Raw genomic sequence first — 10,183 nt, forward strand, 5'->3', positions numbered from 1 at the left:
ATTCAGAACTGACAAAATAGCATATTTTAAAGTGTTATGTCAATTTGCTCGTTTGACCTCTAGGTTGCTTTACCACCTGGCCTAGTAGTTACATAGTTTTGCAGTTACTTCTTTCACTAAGCTGAATTGGTTTGATGGAACCACTGAAGCGTGTGGAAGGAATACATGTATTGGATTATTCTCCTTTTAGATTTTATGATTGTTGAAATTGTCATAAGATTATGATAATTATTGTCAAAACTAGGAAAGTTAAGTCGTCTCAGTGGAGATCAGTGAGATATCGGTAATTAAATTTATTTATTGGCTAGAGACAGAGATAAATCAGGAAGGGAAGGGGACATAAGGAGATAGGGAGAGAGTCACCTGCAGCACTGCTTCAGCATTTACAAAGCTTCCTCCTTGTGGGCAGGGACCTGCTACATGCAGCTAGTTAGACTTCCTCCTTGTAGGCAGGGACCTACTACATGCAGCTAGTTAGACTTCCTCCTTGTAGGCAGGGACCTGCTACATGCAACTAGTTAGACTTCCTCCTTGTAGGCAGGGACCTGCTACATGCAACTAGTTAGACTTCCTCCTTGTAGGCAGGGACCTGCTACATGCAGCTAGTTAGACTTAACAGTCTCGAGTTGCATGTAGAATGGGCTAAGGAAAATTAGGGACATTGATACATTACCATATGTGGCCAGGCAGACAGTGAGACCTCCTCTCCCATTTACCTTTCATTTCTTCAACGCTTAAAATGATCTTACAATTTCTGTTTTACTTTCATGACTTTGATATCTATATCTCACAGTCTCCTGAATGGACACATCACTGGATATTTAACTTTGGCGATCTAAAATTTCTTTGGGTTGATTCTTCTACCACTCTATTTTGTCTTTATGACTTTTTAATTTTAATTTTACCAATGAAAGAAATCTCTCTAATCCGTATCTGCACATTCCACAGGGCACGTGCCCTGTGGACGTTGTCCTTCTATTTACTGTCTCTCCTTAATCTACCATTTTCCTAACTTTTTCTCCTTCTTTTTATACTGGCTCTGCATCACAAAACCTCAGACAACTAATAGGCAAGAATATGTCTCTTTTGGAAAATGGATAACAAACTAAAAGTACAAAGTTCAGAATCTTCTCTAGTATTTTTAGAAGGAGAAAGATTTGGAACTATAATACACAAGTAATTTTTGTTCAATCAATTATTCTTTCCTTCTAGCAAGAACTTGTGATCCCAGAAAAGAGATGAACAGCATTTAAATTTTCTGCCTCAACATGGCTTTGTTATCATGGCAGATAGAAAACACAAAACATAGTTTGTCCTGTGAACTGTTAAATTTGTTGCTGATTTCTATTCTTTTTTTTTTAAACTGAACTTCTTTTTATTTTATGTACAGAGATGCCATTTCTACTGTAATGTCTTCAATAGCCAATTCCAGGAAGGACACTCACTCCAAATTAACAAATCCAACGTCTTTCGTGTACTGGCAGAAATACTGACGGCACATGTTGAGGCTGTATTTCTGGGTCAGACCGTGAGGGTTGGAGCAGACTTGGCAAGAGTGAGAACCCCGGCTGAACTTTTTTCGGGTGGCTCCAGTAGAGCTGCTGCTGATGATGCATCTAGCTTTGTCAGCGCAGCCTGGCAAAAGGAAGTGGCCGCTGATGTCTATTCTTGGCTCTAGATTTTTTTGTTGTGATAGTATGGAAAAAAAAAAGGTTTTAATTTTGAGAGAGGCAAGTGGTACAGCGACGGTAACATTTTAAAGTTTTTTTTTTTTTTTTTTGCGTTGGCTCTTTACCCCAAAAGAATCCTGACAAATATAGTCTGCTTTGAAATCATGATGCTGCTAAATCTACTACATTTAAAAAACGTTATTGTAGAATAATTACATGCAAATTTAAATTTAAATGTATGTGCACTCGGTTCACTGTTTCACTACGGTTCATTTTCAATGTAACCTTGTCACTTTATTTTATATATATTTAACATATACTGATTTATTAATAAGAGAGAAATCCAGAGCACTACTCTAGCATATGCGATGCTGGAATGTAAACTCAGAGATTAGGCTTCCCCTTCTGAGTTACTTTGAGTGGCTGAGGTGATAACACAGCTGTAGAATCCATACTTTCATGCATGAGACCCAGCATTTGATCTCCAGCACCCCATAAAAATAGAAGAGTAGTGCTCAAGCCTATGTCTTTCTATAAAGAAATAAAGAAAGAGCCACTAGGAAGCTATCCATATGCATACCAGATAAAATGTCCAAGTCATGTCAACATTCAGAATCCCTCAGTTGAAAAGCATTGGAGAAATCAGTCCCAAAGAGATAGAAGGGGCAAAAGAGCCTATTTAATTCTGGATGTTTGGGGGGTTTGTTTTTCTGTTTCCAATTAAAGCTGCATCTAGATGTTTTTGCTGTCATAGGATGGGAAAAAAAGCAATTTTGATTTTAATAGAGGTAAGTGGTACAGAGACAGTAACATTTTAAAGACTTGACACTGTAGATTATGGAAACTGGTAAGTCCAAATTTGCAAAGTATGTGAGCAAGTCAGAAACATGCAAAAGAGCCCATTGTTTGCATTTAGGCCCAAAGGCTATCTTCTGGCAAAATTCCTTCTTGCTCTGTGGAGTCTCTACTATACTTAGGCTGAAAGAGAGCCACCTATATTATGAAGAGCAAACTGCTTTACTCAAAGTATACCAATTTAAATGTTAATTTCACCTAAAACAGACTAATAATAATAATAATAATTATTATTATTATTATTCAGAATAATGCTTGATCAAACATCTGGCTACAGTGATTTTTGTAGTTGCCATATCAATTTAGCTGTCACACAGGGCTGGCAAAATTTATATTCTAAGATACAAGAAAAACAAAAAGTAAAAATCTCTGTAATTTTATTGCTCATAGTTTTGTAGAGACTACCAGCACTACCGTGATTTGGGTTTGAAGGAAATTCTGAGTTTCAGTTCAAAGCCAGTGGAGGAAATAGTATCGTTACTTTCCCATTCAAGTTTATAAACTAAAAACTCTGTTCTCAGATCACACATTGAGAAATGTTGTCATTATTTCATTATATTGTTTTTTTCTAGGTTGTCATGCTTCTTCTTCTTCTAGCGTTTGCCCTTCTTCCGTAGCCAGTCAACAGCGTCAGGTTGAGCCTGATGTAAAGTTTTGAGACCTCCTTTGAATCTGGAGAGGTGGCAGTCGTTGACTATGTGGGTCATAGTCTGTCTGGAGCCGCAGGGGCAGTTCGGGTCGTCTCCCCAGCGATGGAACATAGCGGCGCACCGGCCATGGCCTGTTCGATAGTGATTGAGGAGGGCCCAGTCATAACGTGCTAGGTCAAAGCTGGGTTGACGCTCGCAGGGGTCTGTGATGAGGTGTTTGTTCTTTACCTCAGCTGACTGCCAACTCTGTTTCCAAGAGTCTGGAATAGAGAAGTTCATGCTGAAATAATTTAAATACAACCCATTAATCCATCATAGATGAATGGAAATTGTATTAAATCTTTCTATACTAATTAAATGATATATTTCTTTAAAAAATCCCTTTAAATAAATTTTAATATTTTCCCAGAATACATATTAAAATCCTGAGTTATACTGAGAATAAGTGATCACGGTCATATATATATATATATATATATATATATATATATATATATGCAGTCAGAGGTAAAATTTCACACTGAAATTGACCCTTGAAATTATACTTTTGCTTGAGAAAGATATTATGACTATATCTGTAGCAACCATGGAGATTTTGAATTAATATGAGTGACATTTACATCATGCCCCTCTATTCTTCTCAAAAGAAATCTGACTGAAAAAATAAAATATCAAACAAACCAAAAATAGGAGGGAAGAGCCAAGATGGCAACTTGAGAGCAGTAGTTGCTTTGAGCTCCAAAAAACAGCAGCTTGTGACCTTGGATTCTCTGGATAGGGTAGGATACTGGGCTGTCTGTAGGAGGGTGAACATGGGTCGGCAAGGGTGACACCATAATAGAGTTCCATAACTCACTCTTGGGCTGACAAATGGAGGCCAGGGGGACAAAGAAAGGTAAACCTTTTGCTTATTTCTGAGCTTCCCCCTCCCGCCACCCCAGAACCAACCCCCAGGGGCTGGACAGTCCCTTCTAGCAGGCTTCCCACTGAGCTATTTTCTTTACCAAGATTCCTGGCTCACCAGGAGTGTCGTTCCAAGCCTTTTCCTTTTTAACTTCTCCTTTTTTAGGTGACTGGAACTCTATTTGAATTACAAAATATCTGACCAATCAGAGCCTCATCCCTGCCTGGGAAAGACTCCTGGAGTTTTTTTGTTTGTTTGCTTGTTTCTTTGTTTTTAATATACTTCTTATAATTGGCTGTCTTTGCTCAGGCTGCCTGCAGCCAATGCAGAGTGGTCCAAACTGCAGACTGACTGTTAGGATTTTTTTTACTCTAGTTTATTTTATTATTACTATTATCATATATGTGTGTCCCTTTTCTCTCCTACTTCTTCAGGTTGACCAAAATTAACTGTTGTTTTTTCATTGCTACCTGACTGGGTGTCCTATACATTGTGATAGGAACTTGTTTCTCCTTCTTCTCTCCACTCTCTCCTTTTTCCCTCCTCGTAGCTAATTAAAAAAAAAAAAAAAAAAAAAAACCTCCTTCACTGCTCTTTTTTTTTAATATTCTTTTCTTCCTCCTTCTTTTGCTTTCTGAATTCACTGGTACTCACTTGTGAGTTATTTTGGGGAAGAGATATGACTCAGAGTGGAGAGTGTGTGTGTGTGTGTGTGTGCGCGTGTGTGTCTTCTCTACTTCCCTTTCTCCTCTTTCTATCTCTAGAATTTGTAGTGGACAATAGATTTGCATAATTGTCTACTCTTTCCCTTTTTCCATTTCTCTTTCTTTTTCTTGTGGACTATGTTGTTATTTTTTCTTGGACTGGAGGTGTTGTTTGGCTAACTGGTATTGGTTGAACTGCATCAATCCTTGCTTCAGTTATTATTATTGTAATTTCTGAGGTTGGTGACTGCATTTGTCATAAAGACATTTAGTATAGCATGTCTTGTACCCAAAACACAGCAACTGAAGAACAACAGAACAGAAAAATAAAAACCACATCAATAGAAAAAAAAAAAAGGTTAAATGAGGAACAAATAAAACTGCTACCACAATGAATCAGGACAGGAGTCCAGAAGACACTCCAAATCTGTCAGAAGTAACCATAGATAAGAAAAGTATGCAAGCAATAATAAAACTAATAATAACAGAAATGCAGATAACTATGGAGGAAAGGGCTCAGAAATAGGGAAACAACAGGTGAGACCCTCAAAGAAAATACAAGCTACCTAGAGATAACTAGAGAAATGAAAGTTGAAATAGCTAACAGGCCAATTATCAGAACAAGCTAATACTATAACTGAACTGAAGAAAGAAGCTGAGGGAAGGGAAAGCAGACTAAGTAGAAAACAGAATTAGCTAGACAAAGAATGAGCTAGAGAAAACTAAGAAAGAGGTAAAAGAGCTTAAAAAGAGATTGAGAGACATTGGAACTAGTCACAGAGATATATGTGATAATATCAAAAGAAATAACATTCATATAATTGGCCTTCCAGAGGAAGAAAGAGGAAGGGTAAGTAAACATCCTAGAGGAAATAATAGAAGAAAACACCTCAGACTTAAACAACAGAAAGGACATTAAGATTCAAGAGGCCCGGGAGTCGGGCTGTAGCGCAGCGGGTTAAGCGCAGGTGGCGCAAAGCATAAGGACCGGCAGAAGGATCCCGGTTCGAGCCCCGGCTCCCCACCTGCAGGGGAGTCACTTCACAGGCGGTGAAGCAGGTCTGCAGGTGTCTGTCTTTCTCTCCTCCTCTCTGTCTTCCCCTCCTCTCTCCATTTCTCTCTGTCCTATCCAACAACAACGACAACAACAATAATAATAACTACAACAATAAAACAACAAGGGCAACAAAAGGGAATAAATAAAATAAAATAAATAAAAAATTAAAAAAAAAAAAAAAAAAAAAGATTCAAGAGGCCCAGAAAGTCCCAAACAGAATCAACCCAGACCTGAAGACACCAAGACACTTCATAGTTACAGTGAAGAAAAGTAAGGATAAAGAAAGGATCCTAAAGGCTGCAAGAAAAAAACAAAAAGTCACATAAAGGGGAAAACCCATAAGACTATCCGCAGACTTCTCCACTCAAACTCTAAAAGCCAGAAAAGAATGGCAAGATATCTATCAATCCCTGAATGAAAAACAGTTTCAACCAAGGACAAATGGAGGGATAAAAACCTTCTCAGACAGAATACAGCTAAAGGAGGGATCCATCACCAAGCTTTCCCTGAAAGAGGTAGTAAAAGACCTTTTATAAACAATAACATCACTATAATACTTGCCATATATCACAGCAAACAAAAATTGTTGAATAATGGCACTACAATACATTAAATCCATAATATAAAATAATGTCAATGGCGTAGACTCACCCATTAAAAGACACAGAATGGGAGGATGGATCAGAAAACACAACCCAACCATATGCTGCTTGCAAGAATCCCACTTGGCCCAACAAGAAAAACACAGACTTAAAGTGAAAGGATGGAAAACTATCATACAGGCTAATGGACCACAAAGAAAGGCAGGAACAGCCATTCTCATCTCTGATACAATAGTCTTTAAATTAAATAAAGTAATAAAAGATAGGCAAGGCCATTAAATAATGATTAGAGGATCAATCAACCAAGAATATTTAACAATTATTAGCATCTATGCACCCAAATAAATAACTACTGAAAGAACTACAAAAATACATGAGTATTAATACAATAATAGTGGGAAACTTCAACATGCCACTCTCACACTTAGATCAGTTTTCTTCTTCTTCTAGCGTTTGCCCTTCTTCTGTAGCCAGTCAACAGCATCAGGTTGAGCCTGATGTAAAGTTTTGAGACCTCCTTTGAATCTGGAGAGGTGGCAGTCGTTGACTATGTGGGTCATAGTCTGTCTGGAGCCGCAGGGGCAGTTCCGGTCGTCTCTGGCTCCCCAGCGATGGAACATAGCGGCGCACTGGCCATGGCCTGTTCGATAGCGATTGAGGAGGGCCCAATCATAACGTGCTAGGTCAAAGCCGGGTTGACGCTTGCAGGGGTCTGTGATGAGGTGTTTGTTCTTTACCTCAGCTGACTGCCAGCTCTGTTTCCAAGAGACTGGAACAGAGAAGTTCAGTGTAGGTGTAGGGGACCATATTGGGTGACAAGACGTCAAGCGTTGAACAGGGTGGGCGAAGATATCCGCGTATATTGGCAGGTCCAGTCGAGCATAGACCTGGGAAATGAACTTAGATGATGCCGCATCCTGACGAATATCTGGCAGGGCGATGTTGCTAAGAACTGGCAGCCATGGAACCGGGGTGGAACGGATGGTTCCAGAAATTATCCTCAGGGAGAAATATAATTTGGAATCGATCAAGTGGACATGGGGGCTATGGAACCATACTGGGGCACAGTATTCTGCAGTGGAATAGCATAATGCCAGGGATGATGATCGTAGTGTGGAAGCGCTCATGCCCCATGAGGAGCTGGCCAGTCCTGCAATGATGTGATTCCTCGCGCCCACTTTTGCTGCAGTTTTTATGAGATTTTTGTGAAATGACAGAGTGCAATCGAGAGTAACGCCAAGATAGACTGGCTGGGCTTCATGCCGGATTCTCGTACCGCCAAGCTGCACATTAAGCTCACGCGAGGCCGAGGCATGGTGTAGATGGAAAACAGATGATACTGTTTTTGCAGTGCTAGGGATTAGTCGCCATTTTTTACAGTAATCAGATATCAGAGACATGTCTTTCGTGAGTGTTTCCTCGAGGATGTCAAACTTAGATCAGTGAAGCAGAAAATCAACAAAGAAACAAGGATGAATATGGGATGATCTCACTCTGAAGCAGAAGTTGAAAAACAAGATAAGAAGAGAAAACACAAGTAGAACCTGAACTGGAGTTGGTGTATTGCACAACAGTAAAAGACTCTGGAGTGGGTGGAGGGAAGAATACAGGTCCAAAAAGGATGACAAAGACCTAGTGGGGATTGTATTTTTATATGGAAAACTGAGAAATGTTATGTTTGTACAAACTATTGTATTTACTGTCGAATTTAAAACATTAATTCCCCAATAAAATTAAACACACACACACACACACACAAAAAAAAAACACTAAGAAACAAGAGAATTAAATGAAGAGATGGACAAACTAGATCTTCTGGACATTTTCAGAGTTCTTCACCCAAAAAAACTGGAATACATATTCTTTTCAAATCCACACAGCACATACTCAAGGATAGACCACAAGTTAGGCCACAAAGACAGTATCAACAAATTCAGAAGCATTTAAATCATCCCAAGTATCTTCTCAGACCACAGTGAAGTAAAGCTAACATTCAGCAATAAACAGAAAATTACTAAAAGTCACAGTATTTGGAAACTCAACAATACTGCTTAAGAACTTCTGGATCAGAGAGGCACTCAAGTAAGAAATTCAAATGTTCCTGGAAACAAATGAAAATGAAGACACAAGTTACCAAAATATTTGAGACATAGCTAAAGCAGTATTGAGAGGGAAACTTATAGCCATATAATAACATACCAGAGAACAAGAAAAAGCTCAAATAAATGAACTTATTGCACACATTAAGGACTAAGAGGAAGAGGAATAAGGGAACCCTAAAGCAACCAGAAGGACAGAAATCACTAAAATTAGAGCAGAAATAACCAACATTGAAAATAAGAGAACCATACAAAAGATCAATGAAGCCAAATGTCGGTTCTTTGAAAAATTAAACAAGATTGACAAACCCCTAGCCAGCCTCACTAAAAAAAAAAATAAGGAGAATATTCAAATAATTAGAACTGTAAATGATAGAGGAGATATCACAACTAACACCACAGAAATCCAGAAAATCATGTGAAACTTCTACAAAGAATTATATGCCACCAACCTAGAGAACCTGGAAGAAATGAAAGCATTCCTAGAAACACATGCCCTTCCAAATCTGAATCGAGAAGAACTACAAAACCTAAATGCACCAATCACAGACAAAGAAATCGAAACCATTATTAAGAATCTTCTCAACAACAAAAGTCCTGGACCAGATGGCTTCACAAACGAATTTTACAAAACCTTCAGCAAACAGCTAATACCTATATTTCTAAAGCTCTTCCACAAGATTGAAAACACAGGAACACTCCCTTCAATCTTCTATAAAGCCAACATCACCCTGATACCAAAAGCTGATAGGGATACAACAAAAAAAGGAAAACTACAGACCAGTATCTCTGATGAACACAGATGCCAAAATATTAAACAAGATCCTGGTCAACCGGATATAACAGGATATCAAAAAAGATTGTTCATTATGACCAAGTGGGGTTTATCCCAGGAATGCAAGGCTGGTTCAACATATGTCAATCATTGTCATTCACCACATCAATAAAAGCAAAGCCAAAAACCACATGATTATCTCAATAGATGCAGAGAAAGCCTTTGACAAAATCCAGCACCCATTCATGCTCAAAACACTACAAAAATGGAAATAGATGGAAAATTCCTCAAGATAGTGGAGTCCATATATATAGCAAACCTACAGCCAACATCATGCTCACTGGACAGAAGCTGAAAGCATTCCCCCTCAGATCGGGGACTAGACAGGGCTGTCCATTATCACCACTACTCTTCAACGTAATATTGGAAGTTCTTGCCATAGCAATCAGGCAAGAGAATGAAATCAAAGCAATACATACATATTGGAAGGGAATAAGTCAAGCTTTCACTATTTGCAGATGATAATAGTATACATAGAAAAACCTAAAGAATCCAGCAGAAAACTACTGGAAGTTATTAGGCAATATAGCAAGGCATCAGGCTACAAAATCAATGTACAAAAATCAGTGGCATTTCTTTATGCAAACATTTAATCTGAAGAAGAAGACATCCAGAGATCATTCCCACTCACTCTTGCAGAAAAATCAATAAGATACCTAGGAATAAATCTGACCAAAGAAGTGAAAGACTTGTACACTGAAAACTATGAATCACTATTCAAGGAAATAGAAACTGATACCAAGAAATGGAAAGACATCCCAGGCTCCTGGATTGGAAGAATTAGTATGATCAAAATTAATATTTTCC

General features: G+C 38.5%; 1 pseudogene; it reads right to left on the bottom strand.

Moving 5' to 3' along the window:
* Positions 1-1,414: 1,414 nt before the first annotated feature.
* On the bottom strand, positions 1,415-1,616 carry LOC107523232 (small ribosomal subunit protein uS14-like; annotated as a pseudogene).
* Positions 1,617-10,183: the final 8,567 nt, after the last annotated feature.

Source organism: Erinaceus europaeus, chromosome 11, assembly GCF_950295315.1.
Source record: "Erinaceus europaeus chromosome 11, mEriEur2.1, whole genome shotgun sequence".
Lineage (NCBI taxonomy): Eukaryota > Metazoa > Chordata > Mammalia > Eulipotyphla > Erinaceidae > Erinaceus > Erinaceus europaeus.